At 49.4% G+C, this 16025-nt stretch overlaps 1 protein-coding gene and 1 non-coding gene across 3 annotated transcripts in view; both read left to right on the top strand.

Annotated features, from left to right (window-relative positions):
* EEPD1 (endonuclease/exonuclease/phosphatase family domain containing 1) overlaps positions 1-16025 on the top strand; it is a 138585-nt gene that overhangs the window by 40752 nt on the left and 81808 nt on the right. The gene's annotated exons all lie outside the window — the stretch shown is intronic.
* On the top strand, positions 6742-6848 carry LOC142457472 (U6 spliceosomal RNA). The gene has a single exon (XR_012786201.1). It is a non-coding gene; the product is annotated as a U6 spliceosomal RNA (small nuclear RNA).

Below are 16025 nucleotides of genomic sequence, written 5' to 3'. Positions count from 1 at the left end.
ACAGCCACGTAAATAGGACTTGATATTACAAGGGACATTCAGAAAAACATGACTGGTGGCGTATCAACATCACAGTGGCAGGTGGGATTATAGAAGTAGGAAAGGACCCATGAAAGGAAGGGAGCGTATGCAGAAGAGACCACCCTCCCAGGAGTGGCCTTTAGGAACATGGGCCAGTGGCCCAACCAACCACACAAGCGTTACATCCCAGAATAAGTTTTGTTCATCAGTTTCCTGCAATGGAATCTGTATTAAAGGGACAGTTGTAAACACCCAAATTAACAGGGTCAAACCTCAACAGACTGTTTTCCTGGGAATCCCTTTCTACCTAATGAATATCCATAATACCCCTTTCCTTCAAAACCTTTGATGACTCTAGAAACACTTTCATCTTGGAGGTGGGGTTGAACATTTCGTAGTCTCTCTCCTTACCTATAACCAACATTATACTTACTGGACAGAGTCCATAGAAGAATCCAGATCCAAAGGGGGAAAATGCAGAGCAGAATTATAAATTCTCATAGAAACCAGATTGTAGGGAGCCAAAAGACTGAGTAAACCCTTGAAACTATTGCCCTGAGATAATCTTTAAACTTTAAGCCAGAAATATCCCTCGAAGTTTTCTTACAATGAACAAAGCTTCGTCTAACTAGAGAAGAAAAAAAAAAGTTTGCCTTGAGTATTGTGCTATTTTAAGAGCCATCTTCATTTGGGGTCAATTTGATATGGGATTCAATTGACAGCAGCAAATTGAAAGATTAGATAAGAATTTAAGAAAACCTTGAGCTTATACTAATGAGAGAGGCACACCCCAAAAGAACAGGGGAATCTAAAGAAATAAACAACTGAACCCCAGTCCTATTCCCAATAGCAAGATGGAAACAACCTAAATGCCCACCAATGGGAACTCAAACCAAATGCACTGCCATTGAGTTGATTCTGACTCATAGGACCAAGTAGAACTGCCCCTGTGGCTTCTCGAAACAGTCTTTAGGGAAGCAGGAAGTCTCGTGTTTCTCCAGTGGACCAACCGATGATTTCCCACTGCTGACCACATGGTTGGCAGCCCGCTGCATAGCTCACTACGCCAGCAGGGAAGAAGGATAAAGGAACTTTGTACATACATACAAGGGAATCTTATGCCCCCTTGAAGATTCTTGATGATGAAAACGTCAAGCACCTCATGGCACTGACGGTTTCAGCACAGTATGTTGAAGGAAGGCAATGACAGAAGGACAAATATTGAATGAGATAACGGTTTTCATACCCACAGAAGTGGACTCCGATGGTTACCAAGGGTAGGAGGAAGGGGGAAACCAGAAGAGGTGGGTGGCTAGAGGTTAACTTGGGTTAGGGGGGGAAATAATATCCCCTAGAGGGAGGACAACCAAGAAAAGGCACGGGGCTGCGGAGGGGGGAGGCGGGGAGGGGATTGAGAACAGGGCAAGACATGAGGAGGTTTGACAAGTTGTTGAATGCAAACATGATATGCAGGCAAACTCCACTTAATTATGAAAGGTTTCGTTTGGTGTTTTAAATACAAAGCAAGTAGAGTGCAAAGGGGTTGCCCAACTCCTAGAACGTCGTGGATGTCAGTCACTTGTACCTGTAGAAACAGATGCATTGAAAAACGTTTTGCAGTGTACTGGAGCTTAGGTAGTGTAGTGGGTTATGTATTGGGCTCAGCAGTTTGAAACCCCCAGCTTCTCTACCAGAGAAAGATGAGTAGAGATACTCCTGTAGAGATTTCCAGTCTCAGAAACCCACAGGAGCAGTGCTATTCTGTCCTATAGGGTCACCGTGAGTCAGAATCCACTTGGTGGCACTGAATTTGTTTTGTTTTGCTTTGTTTTGAGTATTGTCGACAACATGTTAAATGAAATTTAAAGGAAAAACAATACTGCGAACCTGTAAAAGCTGGAACTTGATGGGACCACCTTGGATTTCCTGGCCACTTACTTTACGAGGCATGATGTCCTAAAGGATATTATCTCTGATGTTTTATTATGAAAATGCTAGGTGCTATCATGGATTTATATAATTTCACATATGGAAGCATCTTATATGATTTTGTTAGTGAATATTAATCTCTGCATGTAAATAGTATCTGCTGATTGCACGACAGGTTGTGGGAATGGAATGGGGGTCACATCTGATCTCCCCAGCTTATACAAAGAGGAAGACGAATCTCATGTTACATCTGCCCAAAGCTGATTCCTGTGGGACAGAGGTCAGATGTGCTTCTACCCTTTACCCCATTCTGATCCCCACCACCCCTCCCACCGCCCTCTACTTCCCTGCTGGGTTTGGCCATCTATTGAAATGACCGCATAAAGCTCTTTGGCAATACCACGATTATGGGTTTATTAGAGAAGCTAATAGGTTACAAGTCAAGATCAGAAATGTTAAGGATGCAGGCCTTTTGTCTGCAGCACTTCTCAGTCATACGCTTTCTCTGGACCTTGGCCTCAGCAATGAACCCCTGGCCTCTTCCTAGCTCATTTATCTCTGACAAATGCCCCAAAGACACCCTACTTTGCAAGCCAGCCTCATGCCCAGAGGCACTCAGCTTTGCTTGTTCCATGAACCAGGAAACCCACTGCTCTGTTTCATGGGCTCCATGCTGCTGCTTCCTCTGTCTCTGTTGCTACCACCACTTCATCCTCATGCAGGGATCTCTGATGTGTTCGGCTCATGCCGGTTCTTTCCTGGTGGTCATGAGATTCTCTACTTGTGCTCATTTGATACCCACAGAATGACAAAACCCACCAATCCTCTCATTAGCATCCCGTTTACTCTAGTCACACGCCCCACCCTGTCATTTGGTGGGAGTCACAAAGGTGATGGTTAGAGGAGCCTACCAAGTAATTCAGCTGTGCCACAGCCTTGTGGACATGGCAGACAGTCCAGTGCAGCCACCCTGCACCATCAAGACATTCACACCTCGCTCTGGGCCCCTGGGACCGGTGTGTGCGTGTCAGGCTTTACCCATTGTATCAGCCACAGGATGGGGAACACAATGAGCGCAGCCACTGCCGGGGCTGTGGGGAGGACTTCATCCTGTGCCTGACACAGAGTGACCCTCGGGTTATTTGCTGAATGATTAACCCAGCTTGCATGATGATTTCAATTCTGAAAGACGGAAATTTGTCTGCTTGAAAAAATAAATGGTTTGGCTTGGTTTTATACTAAGTCCTTGGGAGAGAAAAAATCAATGCAATGATTCTATTTCATCTTGAAATATTAATATTGATGGTATTATTAGATCCGCTTTCGCTCTGATAGCCAGCTTCCTGATATTACTGGTAGACATCAATTTTCGCAAATCCTTTTTAAAGCTGTATTATCTTTTCTAGGTAGATTTTTGTCAAACGTGACAATCTTGACGCCAGTCGGTGTTTACTGAGACCTTGGCATAGGTATTGGGACTCCCTGGGGAGAGACGAATGTGAGTGACCCCTTACTGCCCAAGATGTCCAAGAAGGAATCTCCTTTGAAATGAAGGATCTCACCATTCCTTGCCGAGGTTATCAGGGGTGTGTGGGTGGTGAAGTGTGAAGGTCTGCACCAGAGCTCATGAGGTGGGCTTGAGGGGACAAGAGAGCATCCTGGCTTCGGGGGCACCGAACTTCTGTTAGGATGATGGATACATTTGGAAACAGGCAGTAGTGGCAGTCGGTTACATGATGGACGTGATCAGTGTGGCTGAACCGTCCGTGTGAAAAAGGTGGACATGGCAATCTCTTTGTTTTACCGTGCACCATAATGATTTCAGAAAGAGAGTGAGCGAGAGAATCTGCAGACAACACATCCTGTGTCTGATGCTTGTCGTGTGTCTGACACGTGAGGCAAACCACTCGGTTGTCTCCTGTCTTAGTTTCCCCATCGATACAGTCCAAGTAATAACCTGGAGCCCCCGGATGTGGGGACAGCCTGATGCGAAGTCCCTGAGGAGCTCTCGCAGAATGGGGCTCAGCGGGTGCTCACCATGCAGGACATCACTCGTCACCAGTGGCCTTTTGGGGACACGGTATTTATGGCCCTAGTCCTGTGACGTAATCAGACAAGAAGTGATGCAGTCCCCTCAGACGCAGCCCTTTGTGGGTGGCAGCCCTGGGAGCAGCGAGCACCGGGCTGGCCTCCTGGGGCACAGAGCAGAGACAGCCAGCAGCTCCGTCAGCCCTGGCTCCACTGCGCTCATTGGCCCCTTCCAGGGCCCTGCTCCGGATGGAGGCCTGGCTGCAAAATAGCTGAGTGATCGTCGTCCGAGTGGAGACATGCTAGCTCTCGGAAGGGAGAGGGCCGGGGACAAGGGCTGGCGCTCGGCTGCCCTGGGCTCGTTGAGGAAAAGCCCACCCTCAAGCGTCCACGCACTTCCTTCCCTCCGACTTCTGGCTCCTCGTGTCCCTTCAGCCCTGGCCTGGCGGTGCATCCATGTGACTCGCATCTGCCCCCGGAATCTCCAGCTTCCTCAGGTTGGTCTCTTGCCAGCCATTTTCCCTTCCTGGCGGTCATTACAGGTCAGTGACATCGTCCCTAGACAACTGCTGAAGAGGTTTCTGGCTGGAAACAATTTCCACGCCACTTCTACTCAGGAACTTTACGTTTGCCTGGTAGGGCCAGTATGGTCGCAGCCTGAAGGGCACCTGGAAGTGACCTCGTTGGTGGCACTGATGAAGTCTCCATGTGTCTGTCAAAGAAGCCCATTACACCTGAGAAGTGTGGGCTTGTTCCAGGTCTCCGCATCTTGGCCCATGTGGCGCTGGTGGAGGCGGCGGTGGCGGTTAGTGACTGTTGAGCCCGGTCCGACTCTGGTGACCCCGCATGTGCACAGGAGTACTGCGCTGGAGGGTCTGCGGACTTCGGGGAGCAGCTCGTCAAGCCCGCCTCCAGAGGCACCGCCTCTGGTCCTAAATGGGGCAGGTGGTGGAATGACAAGAAGGCGGTCCTGGGCACAGTCACTCTAAGGTGGGCTTGCGTGGAAGCTGCCGCAGTCCTTGGCCCAGGCTGTGCGCGGGCCCTTTGCTTTCCGGCCCAGCTGTAGAGATGAACATGCGCCGGGCACAGAGGGATGGCGAGGGACAGAAGGAAGAGCTGCAGGCAGCCTGGGCGGGGAGGGTGCCATTGCCAGTTAGTTTCTGGAAACTTGGAGCGGCTGTCACCCTGGCTGACCAGCCTAACCCCTGTGATGGCAGAGACCCAAAGGGGGTCCTGGCTGGGCCCAAACAGAATTCGGTTTCCTCTGGGAGACTTTCACTCCACTGAGAAAGAGGGGAAACACTAGCTTGGATGTTGAATGATTACCATACATGCTCGAGTATTAGCCGAGCCGAATATCAGCCGAGGCACCAAATTTTACCACCAAAATGGCATTAAAAATGTGTGGGGAAACTCGGCTCCTACACGAGTCATACGGTAACTGATGGGTTCAGCTGCCTGGTCCGATTGGAGACACCAGCCGCAAGGTGAGTCTGCGGCCATCAGATCAGAGCCAGCTCGCACCGTGCCTGGTGTGGCCCGAGCGCAGTCCGTTGTCTGTGAGAGGACCTGGTTCATTTGAGGAAGTTGTTCCTTTCTTTAGTCTAAGGGGCTGGACCTGATAGCAGCTCACGGCAGCAACTGCATTCTTTCCTGGCTTGGGAGCCCGAGATCCCGAGGCCCAGTTGTGATTCCTGTCCCCTGTCCTTCAGAGGAACCAGGCAGATGTGGGAGGTGATGGCTTAGGGCCCCAGACTCTTCCCACGCTGTCGTGACCCAGGTTAAAACGCCCCCTCTTTTCCCGCTGCGCCCACAGGCCGCTGGAGGCCCGAGTCAGATTTCAAAGTTTCCACCCGCTTCTAAGAGAGCAGCGCGAGCTTGGCATTGCAGATGTGGTCTTATTTTTACATGCCGTGCCTGTGAGCCGTGGTGCACCCACAGCCAGCGAATCTGCATTGTGTCGAAACACACAAACCACAAATTATGTTGCAAAGGGAAGAGAGCAAAAGCAGAGATGCAGCGGCTCATCACGTCACGGGCATCGAGGGGAGGCACTTTGCAGGAGGCATTGCTGAGCAGCCAGGCCAGGGAATACCATCAGGAGCCCAACAGCAGGCCCACCACACGCGCTGCTCCTCCCTGGGGGTGCTTTCCGCCAGTGCTTGTCTTTGGTGAGCATGCAGGGCTCTCTCTTTCTAAAGCACCTCTCAGTCCGTTTTCCTGTGAACCCAGGCACTGTGGAGGAAAGACTCCAGAAGCGTGCAGCTTGATGGCTCATCGCACAGCGGCCAGTTGCTTCCGAGTTCTTCCCAGCTCCCGGTGACCCGTGCATATCAGAGTAGAACTGGGCTCTACGGGGATTTCCGTGACTGGCTTCCCTGCAGGACCTTGCCAGGCCTTTCTTCTAAGGCACCTGGGGGGGGGGGTACTCAAACCTCCAACCTCTGGGTTAGTAGCTGGGCGTGCTAACCATTTGCACCGCTGAGGGACCCCTCTGGATTTAAATCAAGTGGACAAACCTGGGAGCCAGGCTGGAAAGCCACACCCGTTAAAGGCCTCAGCTCAACACAAAGTGATGTCATGCCGGCTTGGTTTCCTGAAGTGTGGCTTGTTATTTAACCTCGTCTGTCCTCTAAGTAGGAGCTCTGGTGGCATAGTGGTGAGGCTTTGGGCTGTTAAACCGCAAGGTCAGCAGTTCAAAGGCAGCAGCCGCTCCTCAGGAGAAAGATGAGGCTCTCTACTCCCGTAAAGAGTTATAGCCTTGTGCTGGCTTCGGCAGCACATATCCTAAAATTGGAACGATACAGAGAAGATTAGCATGACCCCTGCACAAGGATGACACGCAGTTTCGTGAAGCATTCCATGTTTTTGTATGAGCCCCAATAAAATGATAAAAAAAAAAAGACATATAGCAAACAAAGGTGCTGCTACATTGGAAAAAAAAGTTACAGCCTCAGAAACTTGCAGGGGGCAGTTCTACCCTGTCCTTCAGGGTCGTGGTGAATCAGCAGTAACTTGAGGGGGGGCCGTGGGTGTGGTTTGTTTGGTTCGGGCTCTCTAAATGAGTTTGAACTCTAAGAAGTAATGGGGAGGGTAGTCCCGGAGCCACCATGAGAACCAAACTATGACCTCATGAGTGAACTCAGAGAGCTTCTGGATCGCGATGGAAGGCGTCTTGGTTCCTGCTCCTCGTTAAGCCCTGGCTCCTGGGGGCGACGTGGGCCTTGGTCCTGGGGGGGAAGAGAAGGGAGGGCTGTGCTGGAAGCCGCTTCCCTCGCCCATCTTCTGTGTGTCCTACAAGTCATTGTGGGGGGGTGAGGAGGGAAGCCGCACACGCTGGAAAGGGATAGCCTATACCCAAGTGGTCACTGCCACCCCAAGTAGTATATGCCTGAGCTGGGCCCTGATCGACAGCAATATACACTGAAGGAACGTCTGGTCCAGAATCTCTGTTCTGGTGGAAAGGCGGTGGAAGCAAGAGATGTGTCATGATGGGAGCCTACAAAGACGCTTCACTGATTTGGGTGGGGGGGGCGGGCCTGAGGGAAGGGTCCTGGAAGGACTGACCCTCGGTGTCAGGATCTGCAGTGCCATTGGAAGTGAGAGGAAGAAGGGGCACAGAGAAGAGAGCTTTTAGAGCACCGCAGGCTGGAGTGGCCAGGAGCCGAGGGCGATGAGGCTGGGCAAGACGGAGGGGCCATTGCACAGGCCTGGGGCGACCACTCAGTTGTGACCTTTACCCCGAGGACTGAGGAAAGGCGTGGAAACGCCAGAGCAAAGTGGTAGAAAGGGCAAAGGAGGGATGGGAACAGTAAGACAGCAGAGTTTTCATTATCTATCCGTGGGGAATGGTGCCGTGCGGTGGCCTCTGCGAGTGGAGACATCTGTCTGGAGAAGCTCCAGGCACTGCGGCCTTTAGAGACTGCCTCTGGGCACGGTGAGGTGCTATGTCCCTGCTGTGATGGGGCAATCTTTGATTACGAAAAGTGTCCCAAGCGTATGTTGTCTTGACATTCATGCGGCCAGGCTCTTGGTTACAACTTCTAGGAGATGACTAGCCAGGCACAGCCCTGTCCTGCAGGGTTTCCCACGTAAGGGCCACTCTTTCCGAGGTGGTCTTCAGAGGCTGTAGCGCCATGCTGTGGTACAGCCACCAGTGCCATTCAGCCCGGATGTAACCCAATGGCGAGGTTGGAGAGTTTGCCTTCCTTCTCTTGGCTCCCACCAATGTCCAGGTCCCGTGCTCCTAGGTTTCACCTATGTTGGTTCGTTTTGTATGGCCCTGAGCTCCATAGGTTTGATCATTTTCACTCCAAAATCACTGTGGCTGCTCATGTGAGATTGAAAAAATAATGGGTTGACTATAATAGCTGGCTTCTCCAGAGAAGCAAAGCCAGTGCCATTTATTTATGTATCAAGAAATTTCTATCAAGGAAGAGGCTTATACAGCCGTAGAAGCAGGGTGAGTCTAGTTGGCTTCATGTCTATAGGTTAGATGTTAAGGCGGAGGCTATTCCTGACTCATAACTGCTGGGGCTGGCAAACCAGAAAGCAGGAAGACCACAGGCTGGTGGAAACAGAGGTGGAGAAATCCAAGGTCAGCAGGCAATATGGCAGGCCGCTGATAGCTCCCAGGGTCGGCAGGCAATGTAGTGGGCTATCGATCCAAGTCTAAAGAAACTGAGATGGGGAGGCAGATGCAGGAGACAACTTCAGCAAGAAGCTTTCCCACAAAGTCTGCTTGCAGAAGAGTAGGCCACAGCCCCGTGGTGACCTGATTAAAGGAGTGGCACTGTACCCCAATCTTCCCCCAGCTGCTTCACTGCTCTCAGAAGACCCCTTCATAAAATTGATTGTTATTTTAGATCACATGATGAGGGGTTATTGGGCTCTAACTGCCAAACCACTAATCATCATGATTGAGCCCAGCGGACCACAGAAGCTAGCCGTCACGTTGCCTAAGAGGGACTTACAGATTCGGGATCCATGCGGTGAAGAGGCTGTTTACGGCTGAGGTTCTCAGGTGCACTGGGTTCTGTAGGGCACTATTTGAAGAAAGCATCCTCTGTGACCTGAGGGCCTCATTAGGAACAGCCTAGAAATTGGTTGAAACAAATTCATGCTGCAAATGGAGGGCGAAGAATAGGTACCTCAAATGCATGTCAGAGAAAAAAGGTGCTAGAATGAATGAATGAGTGAATGGATGGATGGATGGATGGATGGATGGATGGATGGATGGATGGATGGATTCTCATCCCATCCTGAAGCAGAAGTTTCAAGTCGGTGAGTTTTATTCCACAGATATGTTGACATCCTGCTACTCCAGTCCAGGAAACCCGTTCTAAGATACTCACCAGCTGTGACAGGGCTGGACCTGGGTTTTCCAGTATGGGTCCATGGGGAGTGGTGCCCTGAAAAGGCCACAGTCCATGCTTCTTAAGCTGTCACCTTCTTTCTGGAGCCATAGTCACTTTCCATCACATTGTGTGGGTCTGTCTAATCCCTGCTAGAACTTGATCTCAGGTCTTACCCTCCTGTGAAACCCACCCCCCAGGTGATTGTCCAGAAATCCTGCTCTCATACAGGAATGACATATGGCGTCAGCTACCAACCACTGTTCTCTCTTGCTTATAGCAGTGTTTTTCATGCTTTCATGTTGCCTGATATCATTTTAGAGATGTAGATTCTCTGTCCGAGGGTGTGATTGCAGGAAGCATGGGATCAGACAAGCAGTTCTCAGCTCTCCCAATGTCCCCAGAGTCTTATGGCAGGTGGACAGTGGAAGCACTGGCTGAGAGGCCTGGAGCAAGAAGTCCCCTAGCTAAGAAGCATGAAAATCGATTACGGGAGTCAGTCTTGTCTTGAGAGAAGTGGATGGAGAGTCAGCATAGTGTCATAGATTGGTCATCACCAACCATTCCCAAGTAAGTTGTGTTCCAATATATGAAATGAACTCCTAGCCCTTGTATCTCTTTCCTGATAAGTTTATTCCAGTGTAGGGTGGATCTTAACCTTATCACTTCTGAGTTATAAAAAAACCTAGAGAATGCACAGGGGGAAGACAAATACCACGGAATTACCCAGGGTCATCAGCAGACACCAGACACTAGGAGAGAGGCTCACCAAGGAGCCAACGTGGCTAAGACCCGGATTTGGATTTTTCACTTTTAGAATTGTGAGAAAATAAATTTGTTTTCTAAGACCACCTTGCCCTGCCATCAAGTTGACTCCAAGTCATAACCATCCTCTCAGGTAGAGTGGAAGTGCTCCCTGGGGTTCCCAAGACTGTAACTCTTTACAGAAAGAGACAGCTTTGTCTTTCTCCAGAGATGCAGCTGGTGGGTTTGAACTACTGACCTTGCAGTTAGCAGACTGGAAGCAGAGAAAACTTAACCCACCACGGCCTCCTCTAAACCCACTCAGAGGTGGCATTTCTGTTGGAGCGGTGCCGAATTGATGTTTGAAGAAACCCATGTGTTGTGTGAGCATGTGGTAACTGGAGAGTGGCCTTCCCTTGTCTACAGTTCTTAGGCACAGAGCCTCCTGCAACAGAGGCTCTTAAACCTTTCTCTGTGAATTGAATCCTTCAAAATGCACCGGGCTGAGCGCCTGATTCTAGTCAGCGCTGTCTGGCTTGTTTGTTCCTTTGCCCATTCATCAGCTTCTTTGCTATTCTGCAAGGGCCTGGCTGGATCCGGGGTTACTTCTGCAACTATGTTGGGCGTTCCATTACACTCTTAGTGGGCGATGTGGGGCCTTTGTGGTTGACCAGGGCAGGCTTCTTGGAGGGGCACTGAGAGCCAAGAGTCGGAGGGCAGAGGGACAGGAAGCATGCGTGACTTGGTCACAGGTGTAAAGAAGCCAGGCTCCGTGCTGCTCCGGTCCTGGATTTCTCCAAACTAAAGTCTGGCCCTGCCCTAACAGAAACACGCTCAATGGGTGGTTCTAGCGGAGCCTTCGTGGTGCAGAGGATTAAATGTCGACCAGTGAGCCCGGTCAGCCCGGTGGTGCTGCTGTAGACAAGCAGCTTCCCTGACAGAGTGCCGCTGGTGGCGATTCCACTCCCCGTTTCTCACGGGGTGTGGATCTGACATACATTTTTCCTCCTAATGATGCCGAGAAAGCCGTCAGAAGAGGCCTGATGTCTCGATGAAGTGAGATGGAGCAAGACTTTTCTAATTGTATCTAAGATAGGCGAAAAGCAGAAAGCAGGAGAGGTCTGAGGGGCCGGCCCCAATCCCAACTACTATGTGGATACCTGCCCCTCCCCCCAGAAGAATTTATTTCAAAGGATGCATTGAATCTGCAGCTCTGGGAGAGGGACATATCTGATCAGAGTACAGAGGAGCAGATGAAGGGGGAGTAGGAGAGAGTGGAGCACATCCTGGCCCACCAGGTCTTGAGGACAGTGTTCCCAATTAGAGCAGACAGTCCACAGAGAGGACCACATGGCCGGCCCCACTATGAGACATGATGCCCCTCACTGACCCATAGACCTACAGGGGACAACACCAGAGACACACTATGTGGGAATTGTACCCAATCTTATCCTGCCACACTGAGGCAAAACACTAAGGGGGTGCAGCAGAACAGCAAAGGAATGGAACTGCAAGGTCCCCAGAGAATGCTGAAGGTGGACTTTGGGGCCAGGGTGTGGTACCCCAACAGACTGGACTGGAAAACACTCCTAAAGGCCAACAAACAGTCCTTGAACTAACTACAAGCTTTTCTTTCTTGTTGTGTTTGTTTTGTTCTTTGTCACTGGTTTGTTGTTGTTGATGTTTTTTGTATATTGTTGCTTGGTTTTCCTCTGTCTTGTTTTTGTGCATGTTATTATCTCCGCAGGTCTGTCTAAGTAAAATAGGCTGGATGAACAATCTGGAGGAGAAAGCAATGAGACCAACAGTTCCGGGGAGACATAGGAAAAGGGGAGGTGGGGGGTAAGGAAGTGGTGTTAACAAGCCCAGGGACAAGGGAACAACAAGTGATCCAAATCAGTGGTGAGGAGGGTGTAGGAGGCCTAGTAGGGCATGATCAAGGGTAATCTAACCAAAAATTACTGAAACCCAAATGAAGACTGAGCATGATGGTGGGACAAGTGGAAAGTCAAAGGAAATAGAAGAAAGAGCTAGGAGGCAAAGGACATTTATAGAGGTCTAAATAAAAGCATGTACATATGCAAATATATTTATATGCAAGGAAGGGGAAATAGATTATGTGCATATATTTATAGGTTTAGTATTAAGGTAGCAGAAGGACATTGGGCCTCCACTCAAGTACTCCCCCAATGCAAGAATACTTTCTTCTATTAAATTGGCATTTTATGATGCTCACCTTCCCGACAAAACCGCTGAAGACAAAGTGAGTGAATAAACAAATGTGGTGAAGAAAGCTGATGGTGCCCGGCTATCAAAAGAGATAGCATCTGGGGTCTTAAAGGCTTGAAGGTAAATAAGCTGCCATCTAGCTCACAAGCAGCAAAGTCCACATGAAAAAAGCACAACAGCCTGTGTGATCATGAGGTGCTGAAGGGATCAGTTATCAGGCATCAAAGAACAAAAAATCATGTGTGCTCACCTCCCTGATACGATTGCTGTAGCCAAATGGGTACATAAGCAAATGTGGCAAAGAAAGCTGATGGTACCTGGCTATCAAAAGATATAGCATCAGGGGTCTTAAAGGCTTGAAGATAAACAAGCAGCCATCTAGCTCAGAAGCAACCAAGCCCACATGGAAGAAGCACACCAGCCTGTGCAATCAAGAGGTGTCGAAGGGATCAAGTATCAGACATCATCAGAATAAAATATTTTATCATAGTGAATGAGGAGAGGAATGCAGAGTGGCAACCCAAAACTCATTTGTAGGCCACTGGACATCCCCTTACAGAACGGTCTTGGGGAGGAGATGAACCAGTCAGGGTGTGATGTAGCAACAATGAAACATACAATTTTCCTCTAGGTCCTAAATTCTTCTTCCTCCCCCAACTATCATAATCCCAATTCTGCCTTATAAATCTGGCTAGAACAAAGAATGTTCACTGGTACAGATAGGAACTGGAAATGCAGGGAATCTAGAGTGGATGATCCCTTCAGGACCAGTGGTGTGAGTGGTGATACTGGGAGGGTGGGTTGGAAACGGGGAACCGATTACAAGGATCTACATGTGACCTCCTCCCTGGGGGACAGAAGAGTGTGTGGAGGGAGATGTCGGACAGGGCAAGATATGACAAAATAAAAATGTATAAATTATCAAGGGTTCATGAGGGAGGGGGAGTGGGGAGAGAGGGGCAAAAATGAGGACCTGATGCCAGGGGTTTAAGTGGAGAGCAAATGTTTTGAGAATGATGAGGGCAATGAATGTACAAAAGTGCTTTACACAATTGATGTATGTATGGACTGTGATAGATGTTGTGTGAGCCCCTAATAAAATGATTTAAAAAAAGAACAGAAAGCAAATCTGGTCAAAGATGGGAAGACGAGGAGCAGGGCACTCACACGTGGCATAGAGCCCGGGGGTGCATCGCGTCAGCTTCCTCTTCCCTGAGAGCTTGAGAAGAGGCCACATTCCTTGTGTGGTGGGGATGAGATGCCACTGTTGTTCACACAAGGTTGAAAACCGCATGGTGCTGTGGGTTTTATTGTCCTCCTCACCCAGTGCCCCCAGTGAGAGCATCTCTCAGGGCACCCTGGGTGATCCCTTTGACGAAGCCCATATCCTGCCCACGTACTGCCTTCTCTTCCAAGTGCTGCATTCCATGGTGGGCTGGGCCTTTGTAGATCTGCAAGTTGCTCACTGCAGTGATGACAGGGACCAGAGCAGAGGCCCAGGGAGAGCCACTCTTCCTACCTTCCTCTGAGGCAGCCAAGGGGCCTGAAAAGTACAAGTCTTCACCTTTCACACTCAGCAAAGCAGTTCAAACGTGGGACACACGAGTTTGACATCAAGCCTTTTCCTGGAGTCTGGCAAGAAGGAAAGGTTTCCCTTTGGAGATGAGCTGTTTCCCCCTTTCTTCACTGTAAGAAGTTTTATGAAAGTTCCAGTGTCTTGCCATCCTGTGGTACATACTGACTCTGACCCACTTAGCAAGGTTGACCCTCACCAGCCATTTTTCCTATGACTCTCAGGAAAGCAAAGGACATTGATTTCCAGTGTGGTGACTCTCTTGATAAGAATTTCTTTTTTCCTGGAAGGAGATTTTATTTTTTAATTACACCTCAGTGCTGTTAGTTTCTGTCAAGTTGGTTCCAGCTCATGGAAACCTTGTGTATAACAACACAAAACAAACACTGCCTCATTCTGTGACATTTTCATGGCGATTGGCGTGTTTGAGTCCATTGTCTGCAACCAGCATGGTAAATTGCCACACGTGGTGGGAAAGCTCAGTATCTCTCTCAAACTGTAATTTTCTAATTCTGAGCCTAGGAGTCCTGGTGGCATACTGGGCTATGCGTTTGGGCTGCTAGCCACAAGGCCAGCAGTTTGAAACCACCAGCTGCTCCATGGGAGAACAATGAGGCTTTCCGCTCCTGTAAAGAGTTATCGTCTCTGAAACCCACAGAGGCAACTGCTCTGTCCTAGCGTCACTGTGAGTTCGAATCAACTTTTCAGCATAAGGCATTTTGTTTGTTTGTTTTTTCTTTTGAATTATTAGCCTGGCCCTCAGAAAGGACTTGGAATGTCAAGAACATGACATTTATGGGTGTGTGTGTGTGTGTGTATGTGTGTGTGTGTGTAAGCATCATATCCAGAATTAATATTCCGCAATGTTTTCTGGAACTTCCTGGACTTGCTTCTTGGGCTCTCTGGATGGTCACACTGGTCCGGTCAGCCTGGGCCAGTTCAGAAGAGCCTCGTGGAAGTGGTGGCAAGGTGGTGCCATCTGCCAATATCCGAGTGGCCATTGCCCATGGTTTGGCTGGGTGATGATTCTGCTCTGGGTGTCAGGGGAGTCTTCTTCCTTAAATGGAGGCGATGCTCCTTACTTGACTAGGTGGGCCACCTCCTTAATCCAACATGCTCAGGCCCTGGGCAGACAACCTCAGACACTTGGTGTCTCCCAGAGCAATGGAGGGGCAGTGCAGCCTGGGAAAACTCTCCCTCCCTCTCCCACCTGCTCCAAAGTGGAGTGCAGGCTCCAGAATACCTGGCTCTTCAGACACATCCCACAAATGATAGCCCTTATTTATGACCCCTGTAAATCTCAAAGCCTTCTGCTCTTTTCCACAATTTCTGGATAATTTCTACTGTGTCATGTTTCTTTAAACATGCACAATTTTGCTCAATATAAGAGTCTAGCTTGAGAGAGAGAAAAAAACTTACTTTAAGGAAAAAAAATTATTGTTCACACCGCCTACTTTTTTATTTAGGGTGGGCCCTAAGGAAAGTAAGCAGGGACTGCCGCTATTTATCCACTCCGATCCATCCATTGAGGAGACCCGGTAGGTGCAGTGCCAGACTGCTAACCCTAGTGTCAGTAGTTGAAATCCACCAGCCCCTCTGTGGGAGGAAGATGGGGGAGTCTGCTTCTATAAAGATTTACAGCCTTGGAAACCCTGTGGAGGCAGTTCTATTCTTCCCTGCAGGCTGGCTGTGAATAGGAATTGACTCATTGTCACTGGGTTTCATTGTACCTTAGATGATTGCTTGCAAGCGTTTAAAACAAGCCAGATTTCTTGCTGGCATCTTCTGTTGCTTATCTGCTGGGGCCAGCTCAGATACCAAAGAACAAAAACCATCATGTGTGATCACCTTCCCCACATAAATGCTGAAGACGAATGTGTGCATAAGTTAGTGTGGTGAAGAAGGCTGATGGTGCCCTGCTATTGAGAGATACAGCGTCTGGGGACTTAAAGCCTTGAAAGTAAACAAGTGGCCATCTAGCCCAGAAGCAACAAAACCCACATGGAAGCAGCACACCAACATGTGTGATCATGAAGGGCCGAGAGGACCAGGTTTCAAGCACCACAGGTGTGGGGGGGGCGGGGAGGTATCATATTATTGTGAATGAGAGGAGCTGGGGATCCAGTGCCCATCTGTAGACAACTGAA

This window comes from Tenrec ecaudatus, chromosome 9 (genome assembly GCF_050624435.1).
Source record: "Tenrec ecaudatus isolate mTenEca1 chromosome 9, mTenEca1.hap1, whole genome shotgun sequence".
Classification (NCBI taxonomy): Eukaryota; Metazoa; Chordata; class Mammalia; order Afrosoricida; family Tenrecidae; genus Tenrec; species Tenrec ecaudatus.
This window is presented reverse-complemented; position numbering and strand designations above follow the sequence as displayed.